General features: G+C 39.6%; 1 pseudogene; it reads left to right on the forward strand.

Moving 5' to 3' along the window:
* The first annotated feature begins 10,541 nt into the window (after positions 1 to 10,541).
* Positions 10,542 to 11,487, forward strand: LOC110312251 (developmental pluripotency-associated protein 2 pseudogene; annotated as a pseudogene).
* Positions 11,488 to 16,455: the final 4,968 nt, after the last annotated feature.

A 16,455-nucleotide genomic window follows, 5' to 3' on the forward strand; every position in this document is an offset into this window, starting at 1 on the left:
GAGAGAGAAAGTAACCAATCAGATGTAGGAATGCAAATGAGGTAGTAAGCATCAACCAAACACAACACAATCTGGGTGTGAGACACGCCTCTCCTAGGCCTATATAAAGCAGCACCAGGGCTGGGCTGAGGGTCTTTTCGCCTCTGCAATCAAGCTCTCCCAATAAACGCGTGCAGAAGGATCCTGTTGCAGCGTCGTTCTTGCTGGTCGAGTTGGACGCGCTCAAGAGCCTGGGCCCTCTCCCATAAATCACTAATTACAAAAACACTTTATAGATGGATCTATTGGAGGCATTTTGAAGTTCCCTCTTTTCAGTTAACTCTAGATTGTGTGGCAAATTGACATAAGACTAGTCAGCACAGGTGGTCAATAGCAAACACAAATCTTTCATTCCAAGTTTAACTACTAACCTAGCTTCTGGACAAGATTTTAAAAAATCACACACCAATTCTTTCTGACTTGTATTAATGCTATACATGAAAATTAGACAATGGATACAAAAAGGTTAAAGAGATAAAAAGCTCAAAGAAGCTGATGCCCGTAGGTATGATATTTGATATAGATGAAAAAAACATCATTGTGATGTTTGTATTAGGTACTATTTGATCCAGGTGTTTCTTTGAAGCGCCAAGTCATAAGGACAATGTCTGAATCTGCCCTCTGATTGCATCAGCTTCAGGGACAAGACCCATGACCTTGCAGCAGTTTTTATAAGGCATGGAATCTGCATACAGACAAGTTCTTGGAAAAATAGTTGGCAATACAATCAGGCATTAACACAGGTGGGAATTAATAAACTAGATGCAAATCCTTGGATAGTTGGAAGCTCTTTGCCTCTTGGTGTGCTCATGAATAAACTAGGTATTTAGATGTTGATTGGTGGGGCCAAGGCAATTCAGTATAACACATTCTTTCCCTAAAGAGTACAGAATAGGTATTAACCTAGTTCTGGATGGTTTGGTGTGTCAATAAGTTTGCAATCTTAGATTTACACAATACATTCATATGTGCATATACTTTAATTTTCATTGATACATTCACTTTATGCTTCATTTCAACTATAAACAATTAGTTTTTATTAATCAGTTGTGTGTATGTGCCCAGATTCATTTTAATTTTTCTTTTTATTTAAACTCTTGATGAAATGGGAGCCTTCCAGTTTGCATCTGTGTCTGGAACTGGTCCACTGCCATAGGGCTCCATATCCAAGTGGTGCCAGGAGAGAGATAGTCTCCTAGGAGTGCTGACAGGCCTGTGAACACAGGTAGGATCACCAGAGGAACCCAACTGGAACCCTCAGGACACAAGAATCAAAGAGCAGTCTGAGATAGGAAAGTTCTGGTTTCCATCTGTGCCCAGAGCTGATTCTGTGCCACCGAGCTACATACACACACACTTCCAGGAGAGAGCTGGACTCCCAAGAATGCCTATACATCTGCAAGCACAGGTAAGACCACCACTTCTCTTCAAATTCCTGGCCCAAGAGGGACACTCCCAGAACCATCAGGACACAGGAACCAAGGATCAGCTGGGGACAAGATCCTTCTGGTTTCTGTCTGCATTGCAGATCTGACCCTGCACCACAGCTTGCCATACCAAAATTCCTCCAGGAAATAACTGGTCTGCTAGGAGTACTGACAAACAGGCTTACAGGAGGGACAAGCCACAGTCAGAGACAGTAAGACCAGCTAACAACAGAGATAACCAGATGGCAAAAGGCAAACTCAAGAACATAAGCAACAGAAACCAAGGCTATTTGGGACCATCAGAACTTAGTTCTCTGACCACAGTGAGCCCTGGTTACCCCAACACACCAAAAACGCAAGATTCTGATTTAAAAAAACACAACCCACGATGATGACAGTGGACTTTAAGAATGACATAAATAGCTCCCTTAAAGAAATGCAAGAGAACACAGGTAAACTAACACAAAACATCCAGGAATTCCAGGACACAATGAGAAGACCAAACCTAAGGATAATAGGTATAAAGAGAGTGAAGAATCCTAACTTAAAGGGCTAGTAAATATCTTCAATAAAATTATAGAAGAAAATTTCTCTAACCTATTGAAAGAGATGACCATGAACATATAAGAAGATTACAGAACTCCAAATGGAATAGACCAGAAGAGAAATTCCTTCCATCACATAATAATCAAAACAACAAATACACAAAACAAAGAAAGAATATTAAAAGCAGTGAGGGAAAAATGTCATGTAACATGTAAAGACAGACATATCAGAATTATACCAGACTTATCAACAGAGACTATGAAAGCTTGAAGATCCTGGGCAGATCTCATACAGACCATAAGAAAACACAAATGCCAGCCCAGACTACTATACTCAGCAAAAATCTAAGATACCATGCATGGAGAAACCAAGTTATTCCATGACTATACCAAATTTGCACAACATTTTCCCACAAATCCAGCCCTAAAAAGTATAATAGATGGAAAACAAAACACAAGGAGGGTAACTACACCCTAGAAAAAGCAAGAAAGTAATCTTCTTTCAACAAACCCAAAAGAAGATAATGACACAAACATAAAAATAGCATCAAAAATAACAGGAAGAAACAATCACTATTCCTTAAAATGTCTTAACATCAATGGACTCAATTCCCCAATAAAAAGACATAGACTAACAGACAGCTTATTTAAACAGAACCCAGCATCTTGCTGCATACAGGAAACACATCTCAGTGTCAAAGACAAACACTACCTCAGAATAAAGTGCTGGGAAACAATTTTCCAAGCAAATGGTCCCAAGAAACAAGTTGGAGTAGGGATTCTAGTATTGGATATTATCAACTTTCAACCAAAGGTCATGAACGAAGATAAGAAAGGATGCTTCATACTCATCAAAGAAAAAAAAATCCACCAAGATGAACTCTCAATTGTGAACATATATGCTCCAAATGAAAGGGCACCCACATCATAAAAGAAACTTTACTAAAGCGAAGTACACACATTGCGCCTCACACAATGATTGTGGGGGACTTCAACACTCCACTCTCATCAATGGAAAGACAATGGAAATATAAACTAAACAGAGGCACAGTGAAACTAACAGAAGTTTTGGACCAAATGGATTTAACAGATATCTATAGAACATTTCATCCTAAATCAAAATAATATACCTTATTTTCAGTACTGCATGCTACCTTCTCCAAAATTGACAATATAATTGTCACAAAACAGACCTCAACAGATATAAGAAGATTGACATAATGCCATGCCTCCTGTGAGATCACTATGGATTAAGGCTGTTCTTAAATACCAAGAAAAAAGAAGGCAAAAGAAAACCCACATTCACATGGAAGCTGAACAATGCTCTACTCAATGATAACTTGGTCAAGGAAGAAAGAAAGAAATTAAAGACTTTTTAGAATTTAATGAAAATGCAGGTTCAACATATCCAAACATATGGGACACAATGAAAGCAGGGCTAGAGGAAAACTCATGGCTCTAAGTGTCTCCAAAAAGAAACTGGAGAGAGCTTACACTAGCAGCTTGACAATACACCTGAAAGCTCTAGAACAAAAAGAAGCAAATATACCCAAGAGGAGTAGACAGCAGGAAATAATCAAACTCAGGGCTGAAAACAACCAAGTAGAAACAAAAGGAACTAAACAAAGAATCAAAAAAACTAGGAGCTGGTTCTTAAGAAAATCAACAAGATAGATAAACCAATAGCCAGATTAACCAGAGGGCACAGAGACAGTATCCAAAGTAGCAAATTCAGAAATGAAACGGGAGATATAACAGAACCCAAAGAAATCCAAAATATCATCAGAACCTACTACAAAGGCTATACTCAATAAAACTGGAAAACCTGGATGAAATGGAGAATTTTCTAGACAGATACCAGGTACCAAGTTTAAATCAGGATCAAATAACAGATCTAAAGAGTCCCACATCCCTTAAAGAAATGGAGCACCCCTTAATAGGCTTACAACCAAGAAAAGCCGAGAACAGATGGATTTAGTGCAGAGTTCTATCAGACCTTCAAAGAAGACCTAATTCCAATTCTCCTCAAACTATTTCACAAAATAGAAACAGAAGGTACTCTACCCAATTCATTCTATGAAGCCACAATCATTCAGATACCTAAACCACAGAAAGACCCAACAAAGATAGAGACTTCAGACCAATTTCCCTTATGAATATCAATGCAAAAATAGTCAATAAAATTAGCACAAATGGACTCCAACAACACATCAAAAAGATCATCCATCATGATCAAGTAGGGTTCATTCGAGGGATGCATGGATGGTTTAATATATAGAAATCATCAATGTAATCCACAATATAAGGAAACTCAAAGACAAAAACGACATGATCCTCTCATTAGATGCTGAGAAATCATTTGACAAAATCCAACACCCATTCATGATAAAAGTCTAGGAAATATCAGGAACTCAAGACCCATACCTAAGCATAATAAAAGCAATCTACAGCAAACCAGTAGCCAACATCAAATTGAATGGAGAGAAACTTGAAGCAATCCCAGTAAAATCAGGGAGTAGACAAGGCTGCCCACTTTCTCCCTACCTAGGCAATATAGTACTTGAAGTCCTAGCCAGAGCAATTAGACAACAAAAGGAGATCAAGGGGATACAAATGGAAAAGGAAGAAGTCAAAATATCACTATTTGCAGTTGATATGATAGTATATATAAGTGACCCTAAAAATTCCACCACAGAACTCCTAAACCTGATAAACAGCTTCAGTGCAGTAGCTGGATATAAAATTAACTCAAGCAAATCAGTGGTCTTTCTCTAAACAAAAAGTAAACAGGCTGAGAAAGAAATTAGGGAAACAACACCCTTATCCTTCACAATAGTCACAAATAATATAAAATACCTTGGTGTGACTCTGAGGAAGTGAAAGATCTGTATGACAAGAACTTCAAGTCTCTGAAGAAAGAAATCTAAGATCTCAGAAGATGAAAAGATCTTCCATGCTATCTTACTGAAAGCAATCTACCGATTCAATGCAATCCCCATCAAAATTCCAACTCAATTCTTCACAGAGTTAGAAAGGCAATTTGCAAATTCATCTGGAATAACAAAAAACCTAGGATAGCAAAAACTAGTCTCAACAATAAAACAACCTCTGGTGGAATCACCATGCCTGAACTCAAGCTCTACTACAGAGCAATTGTGATAAAAACTGCATGGTACCTGTACAGCGAAAGACAGGTAGATCAATGGAATAGAATTGAAGACCCAGAAATGTACCCACACACGTATGGTCACTTGATCTTTGACAAAGGAGCTAAAACCATCCAGAGGAAAAAAGACAGTATTTTCAACAAATGGTGCTGGCTATGTTGGTGGTTATCATGTAGAAGAATGTGAATTGACCCACTCTTATCTCCTTGTACAAAGATCAAGTCTAAGTGGATTAAGGAACTCAACATAAAACCAGAGACACTGAAACTTATAGAGGAGAAAGTGGGGAAAAGCCTCGAAGATATGGGCACAGGGGCATAATTCCTGAACAGAACAGCAATGGCTTGTGCTGTAAGATCAAGAATTGACAAATGGGACCTCATAAAATTGCAAAGCTTCCGTAAGGCAATAGACACTGTCAATAAGACTGAAAGGCCACCAACAGATTGGGAAAGGATATTTACCAATCTTAAATCAGATAATCCTATTAAAATATTTCTACAGCAAACCAGTAGCCAACATCAAAGTAAATGGTGAGAAGCTTGAAGCAATCCCACTAAAATCAGGGACTAGACAAGGCTGCACACTTTCTACCTACCTATTCAACATTGTACTTGAAGTCCGAGCCAGAGCAATTGGACAACAAAAGGGAATCAAGGGATACAAATTGGAAAGCAAGAAGTGAAAATATCACTTTTTCCAGATGATGATAGTATATATAAATGAAAATTAAAATTCCACCAGAGAACTCCTAAACCTGATAAACAGCTTCAGTGCAGTAGATGGATATAAAATTAACTCAAACATCAGTGACCTTTCTCTACACAAAGGATAAACAGGGTGAGAAATAAATTAGGAAAATTTTTTCTACTGAGTCTTCAGATCTCGACCTGCTCTATCTAACCAAACTTCCTGCCATGGTTTTATATCCCACAGCTTATCTTAATCTCAATGGTTCTAATGTGAAATGTGAAGCAGGGGCAGAAGAATAAAGCAGCAAAGAATGGACCCTGTCTCAGATAAAATGTAATATGAGGACCAAGAGCCAAGTTATCTGCTAATTATCTGATATGGCATGTGAAATTGCCTTCAGTCTCAGGAGATAAATAACGCCTTCTTCCTCTAAGCATACACATGGTTCCTAATCAAGTCTGATGATATATTGGTCATTCATAATGAACACTTTTTTATTACCCTTTCAGCACTTGTTTATTTATTTATTTATTTATTACTGATATTGATTATTTGGAATCGTGTTTCATTCCCCAAATCACACTCACTTCCCAGTAATTTCATGTCTGTCCACCCTTCATCTGTGATCTTTTCCATTCCAAAAAAATATAAAGTTCATTTTGTATGGCCCATACATTCACTTAGGAATGCTCAAAGTTGTAGTAGCCAGCCCATCAAGACAGGATTAGTTTTTCTCTCCCTTTATCAAGTCCAGAAGTAATCAGGTAGAAAGAAATTTGAGAGGGCCTGAGGTGAATGTGGCCTGATCTCTCCTGCCTATGCTGTCCTCTGTATCTCATTGCTGTAGGGTGGTGAGTGGTTAGGGTCACCTCCCCATAAACATTACCCTGGCTTCAGGCAACAGGCACTGCCCACGGGCATTCATGCACAGGCTGCAACAACATGGCCCTTATCCATATCAACACCACTGATTCAATCATTGCACTCAGCATCTGCACAGACCACGAGCCTCAAGACAGTTCAACATTATGACACATGCCACTAACATCAGCATAGCACCATATGGCAGCAAAGCCTGAGACATCACTGAGGCATCGGGCAGCTGCATGGATGGCAAATATCCACATGAATCCCAGATTTCATTGAGATCTGGGGCAGCAGCATGGACCACTGACACCAAAATGGACTCCAGTGGCATCGTGGACTCAATGGATTTTAGAGGTGGTCCAGTCCATTAAATGAATCTTTCCTCCGTGGCCCAGAGTCAGGCAATAATAAACCAGGCAAGAGGTTCTGGGGATGAGTCTGTGTCTGCATGAGCTTTAAGCTGTTCTTCATCATGGAGAAGGCCTTCACCTACAGAGCTGAAGGCTAGTCTTCAGTACAAGGCCTCTCTGTGCTCTCAGCACCAACCGATACCAAGCCTGCTGCCCACCAAGCCAAGGAGCTAAGGACCCTCCACCCCCAACAAGATGGAGCTTCCCTGTCCCCTTCTGCCCTCAGCTTCAGGCTAGACACTGTCCCCAGCCTGTGGGCCCCCTACTCCATTCTCTGCTATTCTGTGATTCCAAGTGGTGCCTGGATGTCCAAGGGCCTGAGAACCCCATGACCCTGACCTTCTTGCAGGCCTCAGGGGACCTTCAGAAACAGGATTTCCCACCCCTCAGACTGCACTCTCTCACTCTTGAAGTGGTGCCTTGGCACATGTATACATCCCAGCACTTGCCCTGCTTGTGGAGGGTGATAAGTGCAGTCAAATTCCCAGTATTCTGCCTCCCCAAGCAGCCATGCTCTATGGTGGAATAGACAAAGGCCCACAACCCAACAATAAGCATTATATCTGAATTCAATTTTTAATGCTTTACTCACTGACATATGTCTCAGTCCTTTAATGTGCATCGTTGTATGTGTGTGTGTGTCTGTGGTACAACCTTACTCTCTATTTCTATAGCATTGGTAAATGCTACAACAACCTAAAGAGAATCTTTAACCTAACATACCACCAAGAATTCTGTACTCTTATTTAATTTTACAAAATATCTGTTATATCTGAGATAATTATCTATGTAAAACTTACCCTTTCTTCAGGGCAAATTGATGAGAGCTGCATAATTATGAGAAACAACATCACTGGGAAAGAAGTCATGGCTGACACTAAGCAAAGGAAAAAATCTGGTTCAATTAAACAGTCCATGGAATATAGAAGTAACAAATACATTTGTAGAAGAAATACCAAAGAAACTATGGCTGCCTAAGTAATTTACAAAATAAGGGAAGAGTTGATATGTGAGGTTGCTGTATTGGTTCACTTTGCCTTTAATTGGTAGAATAATAAAGGATCTGGCTGATGTGCACCTGCAAAAGCTAGTTTGGTCTACACAGGTCTATTCCCCTGTCTTCACAAGAAAGCTGGGAAGAAAATTTCACTTTTTATTTTCCGAAAAAAAAATTCTGCACACTGTCCTGTATTTTGCTATTCCCTTTTTATAACTTTCATCTATACTGGTTGTAAATTAAGGTGCCAGGATTTTGATTATGTAGATAAAAATATGGCAACACCCTAGAAGTAGTGTTTTGTGGAGAGCAATTGCAAGTTACATAATCTTTCCTTATACTTGGATATATTTTCATGTTTTCCCTTCAGTATGAAAATATAATCACAGTTAATGAAATGTAACATCTAAGGTCCCTCAATCCATATTTCTTTAGATGTGCTGCTTCCTATGTTCATTGTGATTTAAATATCCTCTGCTAATTACACACAAAATCCCTTGTCACACTAAGTCCTACATCCTTCAGCTGTTTCTAAAGACACTTAGCATGGGATGTACCCTCAGTCCTTTTAGAACACATATGAATTAATTACTTTATTGCAGTGTAACATCTAATTTTGTATTCTGTGTACACATTTCAAATCCTCAAATTTTTTTGTTTGGCCATACAATTTGTTTCAAATTTTGTATTGTCAGAATGACAATGGAGAGCCATGATCAGCAAAGATCTGGTATATTTTATATTTTTTATATCATTCTCTTTCTTTTCCTCCCTTCAAGCTTTCCTATGAACTCTGTTATGCCCACTTTCCAATTCACTTCTTGCTTTTTCATTGTAATTTATATTCAGAATTAGAGTCAAAACATGCCCACAGAGATCTCTACTATCTTTTTTCCTTGGTCTTCCCTCAAAGACACCAGTCACTGCCCAGAATCTGGAAATCTCAGTGCCCATACATCCCAGAGTGACAGCCTTTGCTCTTGTTCATGGTGGACCAGTGAAATAGGAACTGTAAGTAATGCTTTGCATCCCTATGCCACTTACTGAGTATCTAAGTTTAAGCAAAATGTGGCCTTAGTCAATCATGGCAGATGAGGAAATGCATTCGATTTGAGTTTTCTAGCCATCAGAGTCCTGTGTTTCTCTTTACTACTGTCCTGACCAGATTCATTTTCCAGTTTGCTTGGGAGGCCTTCAGTTTCCCTGTGGATTTCAAGGAGTGAGGCTCTGATGTGTCACTAGCCACTGAAATCTTAGCATTGTAAATATTGTCATCTTGCCATGGCACCTGCTCTTACAGTCTACAGGCTTGGCTTAAACACTTTTTTGGTCTTTTTAACTTATTCAGTTTACACCTGGCTTACTGTCCCTTCCTGGTCACTTCCTCTCACAGTCCCCCCTTTCCTTCTCCTCTGGGAGGGTAGGGTCCCCCCTGGGTGCACCCCTCCCCCAATCTGGAACATCAAGTCTCTGGGAGGCTAGGCATTTCCTCTCCCACTGAGGTCAGAAAAAGCAGCCCAGCTAGTAGAACCCAAACACAGGCAACAGCTTCCTTTTTCTATAGGCTTTCCTACCGGTTCACTCCTATTTCAGGCTCCTGTGTCTTTCTCTGTGCTTCTCAAGAGTCTTTAGATTTCATTGTGTGGAGGGCGGGGCTTGTAATGAATGAGGCCAGAAGTGGTTGCGCTTCACTGGCTATTGTTCCTAGCAGAGTTTTTTGAGAGCAGAGTTTGTTTTATGTTCTGCTTTTCTCACCAGAATATTTAACAGAATGATATGGGATAGCACCCTTGAGTAATTTCCCAGAATCTGCTTGGTGGGTCAGTAATCTACTATTTTATTTTGCTGTATTTTTCTCCAGTGGATTTTCCTTTATTCCCTTTAAAGTGAGAACTGTGGGAAGAATTCTCCTCTTGTCCACACTTTGTTCTAGTACTTCTGATCACCTCTTGCTTTTACAACTGTAGTTGTAGTAAGCAATATTGTGTAGTATTTTACCTAATATTCTTATTCTACATTTTACTGCAATGCACCCTTGTTTGTCAACACTTCTCATGGTTTTCATTACATGGATTTTTTTTTCTTCCTTTCTTTCTCTCTTTCTTTTTTGATCTGTGATGATATAATAGAGTATTGCTTGCCTCTATTCTACTAATTTTATCAACAAGTAATTCTGGAAAATAAGAATTACTTATCTCTGGTAATATTAGTGAATCTGGATACTTCATAGCCACATGATTCACTGTCATAATATGAAAGGTCCATGGGAAAATAAAACAGAATAAAGCAGTAATTATGTGGAGAGATGAAAAACTCAGATAGATGATTAAAAATATTTTGCAGAAGTTGACTTCCATTCAGCGGCTGCCTTTGTCTTCCCCCAAACCCGCCTGAAAATGTCATACTTCGGCCTGGAGACTTACAACAAAAACCAATCTGAGGAAAACATGGATGAAGAAAGTGTGGTTTTAACTCTGGTCCCATTTACTGAGGAACCAACCACAGACTATCCTCTGGAATCAAATGTTTCTTCTTCAACTATAGACCACAAATCACCAGCCCATTCTCTGGTGAGGCATGAGGGAATCAAACACCCAACAAGAACCATACCAAGCACCTGTCCTGCGCCCAACCTGCCTCCTATTAATGATGTGCCCCGGAACACTCTTTGGGAGTGGTGTTGGTATCATAACTTGAGTACGGATGGCAAGAAAGCTGAGGTTTATTGGAGACTTCGGAGACACTCATATTCTAAACAAGAATGTTATATTCCCAATACATCTCATGAGGCCAGAATGAAGCAGGATCACAAGAAACCTTGTGATCAGAGGAATCTGGCCTCCAAGCAGCTGCCAAAGTAGGAAGCAGGAGGGTGGTATCCTGGAAATTCTAACTTCACCTAAGGGGTCCACATTTGCAGCCTGGACAAGGATTGCCATGAGAGTAGCCCAGTCAATGATTATGAATCAATGTCCTCTTCCCTCTAACGTGGAGACCTTTCTGCCAGAAGTCATTGGATTCAGATGGTATGTTGTTCATGGCAGGCAGCTCCCTGCAGATAAAAAAGGCTGGGTTCACCTGTAATTTCTTGCTGGTCAGACCTGGGTTCCAGATACTCCCCAAAGGGTGAATTTTATCTTCCTGTTACCAACCTGTATTATCCCAGAACCAGGAGTGGAAGATAATTTTCTGTGTCTTGAATGTGTTCTCAGCAACAAGAAGATCATTAGAAACTTTAAAACTAGAAGCTGTGCAAAGAAAAATGCCCAACCCCTAAATATGCTGCCTTTGACAAGATTTTACTTTGATCTAAAGGAAGAAGCAAAGAAAAACATTCTGTGATCCCTATAATGGCAAAACAAAACAAAAGCAAAAAAACAAAACAAAACAAAACAAAACAAAACAAAACAAAACAAAACAAAACTGGACGTCAGTCCTCAGAAGCCCCTCCTCTTGCCTCCCAGCAGAGTGGAGACTGCAGACAAATAAGCATCCATCACTCTAACAACACCCTGCTTCATCTTTACGTCTTTGACAGAACCTCATGGCCTTGTGCTGAATTTGCTAAATGCTTAGCTATCTGAAAAATGATTTTGTTTTAGTGGGTTTTTTTGTGTAGTTTTTAATATAGATTTTGGGGGTGTGTGGAGTGGAGAGCAGTTTCAAATTAGCAAAGCAGAAAGTTTTATATATATATATATATATATATATATATATATATATATATATATATATATATACATACAGGCTTTATCATGTAGTAACTCTAGGGGGCCTGGAAATTCTAGGTCGACCAGATGTGATGGTCTTCCTAAGTGTTGGGATTTACAAGCCCGTACAATATTGCCTAGCCAGTACTGATACATTTTTTACTAGTATTGAGTTCATTGCTTGTGCTAAACAATCTGGGTGTTGACAAGTGTTTAGAGTGCCATACATTTGAAATCATATAGTATGCTACTGTTCAGATTGGTTTTTACTTAGCAATATGCATGTGAGAAACATCCATGTCCTCGATTGATTTTTCTTTTTAATGCTGAGATTCCATTGTCCAAGATGTGCCTTATGAATTGATGCTATTACTGGTGGATACCTGGTTGGTTTTTTATATATTTAAGACAGGGTCTTTTGCAGCACAGGCTGGCCTTGAATATTTTAATTTTTTAAAAATGGTATTACTTGACATTTCCCACTCTGAAAAAAATATTTTGCAAAAAATAAATGAAATCTCATTGAGCTAGGAAAATCTATTATTACTGGTTCATTTTGAAATATTATTATCATGTTGGAGTTTTCCTCATCTTAAAAGAAATTTGAAGACCTTACATCCAAGTTCTAAATACTCCTCATTTTTTGATAGCATGTTCTGTTATATGTTCTCACCTTAGTTTAGTCCATTTTGTACTATTGACTGAGTATTTGCTTTACAGAAGCCTTTCATTTTCATGAGTTCTTGTTGGCAAATTGTTGATCTCAGGACCTGAGATCACAAAGATTGATATTCTGTTCACGAAGTTGTCTCCTGTACCAAAGAGTTCAAGTTTATTCACCCACTTTCTGTTCTACTGGTTTTACATTGTAGTCTTCGATTTAGTTGGACTTAGATTTTATGCAGGGTGATAAATATGGATCCATTTGCATTCTTCTACTTGCAGACATCCAATTAGACCAGCCCCATTTCTTGAAGATGATTTCTTTTTTTCCATTGTATAATTTTGGCCTGTTTGTCAGAGATCAAGTGTGTGGCTTTTTTTTAATGTAATAAATTTTTCTGTTTCTATACCAATTCCATGCAGTTTTAATTGTTATTGCTCTGTAGTAGAGCTTGAAGTCGGGGATGCTGATGCCTCCAGAAGTTATTTTATTATTCATGATTGTTTTAGCTATCCTGGCTCTTTGCTTTTTCATATGAAGTTGAAAATTACTCTTTCAAGGGCTCTAAGTATTTGTGTTGGAATTTTCATGGGAATTACATTGATTCTGTAGATTGCTTTTGGTAATGTGGCCATTTTCCCTATGATAGACCTACTGTTCTATAAGCATGGGAGATCTTTCCATCTTATGAGTTCATCCTCAATGTCTTTTCTTTCCAAAGACTTGAACTTCCTTCCATATAGGTCTTTTACTTGCTTGTTAAGAGTTACACAAAAATATTTTATATTATTGTTGCTATTGTAATAGTGTTGCTTCCCTAATTTCTTTCCAGGCACATTTCTTGATTGTATAAATGAGGGCTACTCGTTTTTATTCATTTTTTAAAATTAATTTTGTACCTATTCATTTTGCTGAGGGTATTTATGAGCTGTAGAATTTCTGTGGTAAAAAAAAATTGGGGTCCCTTATGTATACTACTATGTCATCCACAAATTGCAACACTTTGACTTCTTTCTTTCCAATTTGTATCCTCTTGATCTTCTGTTTTATTGCTCTAGCTAGATCTTAAAGTACTACATGGAATAGATAGGGAGCAAGTGGGAAGGAAGCCTTGTCTTGTCCCTGATTTCAGTGGAATTGCTTTAAGTTTCTCTCCATTAAATCAATGTTGGCTATTTACTTGCTGTATATTGCTTTTATTATGTTTACATATGTTGGATGGAAAGAAGGAACTGGGTAGATGAGGAGTTGAGGAAGTGAATGGATATAGCAGCCAGGCGTGGAAAGATTGTCAGCTGGAGAGGGCTGGGAGTAAGAATGAACATGGGGGGCATCTCTTGTGACTAGTGGAGGTATGGGATGAAAGAGGAGATGGGATGTCCACTGGGGTGATTCTAGTTAAAAGTCCTACTAGGGAGGGATACAAAGACTCAAGTGGAAATCTCCTGTAGCCAGGGAGACTTCCAAAGGAAAGAGGGAGACATCAATTCACCCACAAAATTTTGACCCAAAATTTGTCTTCCCTGCAAGATATGTAGGAACAAAGATGAAGCAGAGACTGATGAAACAGCCAACCTAAGATTGCCTCAACTTTAGACCCATCCCACGTGAGAAAGTCAGCCACTGATACTTTTACTCTGCTATGCTTGCAGATAGGAACCTAGTATAACTGTCACTTGGGAGTTTTCACCCCACAGGAAATGGAGGCAGGTGCAAAGACATACAGCCGAACATCAGGAGGAGCCTGGGAAGTCCTTTTGAGGAGTCAAGGATAGAAGTGAGCAAATCAGAAGGGTCAAAGACACCAGAAGACCCACACACTCTAGTAACCTGGTGCTATAGGGGTTCACAGATTCTGGGCTAGTAACCAGTGATCATGCAGAAGCTGGACCTAGAACCCATACACATTTGCAGCAAATGTGCAGCTTGCTCTTCAGGTGGATCCCCTACAAGTGGAGCCCCAGGGTGGGATGAGGTTGGACATAAAACCATGCCAGGAAGTTAAGGAAGGTAGAGCAGGTAAAGACCTGGAGACTAGGTGGGCACACACCTAAGTCTTAGCTGACTCCCAGCTCCCTGCCAGACTTCTGGCTTTCAACAATTGCTATGCTTCTCACATCAAAGGGATGTGACCAGAAGTCAAGTAGGCTCAAAACAGAGCTCTCTAAGCTAACACACTACCTAGAAGCCCTGAGGGCATAGCCCATAAGCTTCTCTACCCAGACATTCCTCCCTGCAAAAGGTATTTAATCTCAGGCTCACCCTGAGAGATGGGGATGGTTTTATACATCTACTTTCTGCGATGACAATAAACTATTTGGAACCGTAGACTACCTCTTTTCATCAAGGTTTTCTGTAGAGAGCGATGAAGGCAGCTTTCACTTACAGGGCCTCAGCCTAATCTCCCAGAGAAATTCTCTCAGTGCTCCCAGCCACAATCACCACCAAAGCTACTGCCATCAAGCCAAGGACTATCACCAATAAGACTAGCCGGGTTTCCCCTTTCCCCCAGGTCCCAGGCTTCCAGCTTCCTTCTCTGAGCTTCTGAAATTCCCAGGGGTGTCTGGATGTTCAAGAGCTTAAGTACCCCAAGACTTTGGGAAACCTCGAACCAGTCCCAGCTTTCCCACATTTAAGACTGTGCTTTCCCACCTCCAAAACTGTGCCTTGGTACTTCACTACAGCCCAGCACCCGCCCTTGCAGGCAGCGGCATGGGCTAACGACTGTCAAACTCCCCACATTCTGCCTCCATATTGGGCCGTGCCTAGTGGTAGAGCAGACATGGGTCCACAACCATACAAGGTGGTATACAGGGGACCTTCCCTTTTCTGAGGAGAAGGGGAGAGGCTAATGGCAGAATAACTGGGAAGACAGGAGGAAGGGGGCCTGTAATTGAGATTAAAAAGAAATTTAAAAAAGAACAAAGTAGCAACAACAGAAATTTAGGAATATTAAGGAGATCCATTCTCTGAGAAGACTCTCAACACTCGCTAAGATTTTTTTAAGGTGCTTTATAAGGTATGTACTGTGAAGATTTAGGAGGGTTATAACCCTACCAGGCCTCCAGAATTGGGTGGAGGAGCAGAAGTAGCCCTTTGAGATGTAAGAGGGAAGGCTGTTCTATTTTCAAAGGCCTGCTATGAAGAGCAGGTGCTTTGCCAGCCACCGTGTCTGAGATTTTGAAGAACCTCAATGATTGAAATGAACCTACCTGAAATAAATATGAACATCAAGCTCAGAGTAGCTCTTCTTTTCCACATGGATATGTGGACATATGTATGGGAATAAAGACCCGCACAAGACTGAGCTTGTCAACATTCAGTCATAGATGAGAGAGGGTCTTTTTAGACAAAGGCCATCTCTGTAAAGAAAAGGCAGTTGATAACTGTTGGAGCAGGTGGAGTCATTATCTTTAATGGCTTAGCCACTGCCATTTGCTTTTGTTCTAAGGATCCCTTCATACATATGACCATGTGTCTATGCCTGGTTAAATCCAGTGAAATCCAAAACAAAGACAATAACAACAACATAAAACACAAACAAACAAAAAGTGAAACGAAACAAAAAAAGAAAAAACAAAACAGCTAAACATGACAGGAGAATGGTTCATTGAGAACTGTGTTTATAGTTTATGGGAAATGGAGGGAAATAAGAGAGTATGATTTGTAAGAGTAATTAAAATGTATCACATATTTTTATGAAATTACCAAAAAAGGAAGTTAAGAGAAAAAAATCCTATAGGCAATGTTTTTTTTTAAAGCCATAAATGTTCATAGTCTGATGCAAAAATGTATTTCTGTTCACATTTGATCAGAATACAGTGAGGAAGTGTGTCCTATCATGACTGGGAATCTTGCCAGAAAATATGAGATGAGCATATAAAGAAAAGAAGGTCAGGCCATTGGTTCTGAAATGATGCTAATTTCTAGCAGCCT

This window comes from Mus caroli, unplaced genomic scaffold (assembly GCF_978045245.1).
Source record: "Mus caroli unplaced genomic scaffold, Mus_caroli_1 scaffold_18, whole genome shotgun sequence".
Classification (NCBI taxonomy): domain Eukaryota; kingdom Metazoa; phylum Chordata; class Mammalia; order Rodentia; family Muridae; genus Mus; species Mus caroli.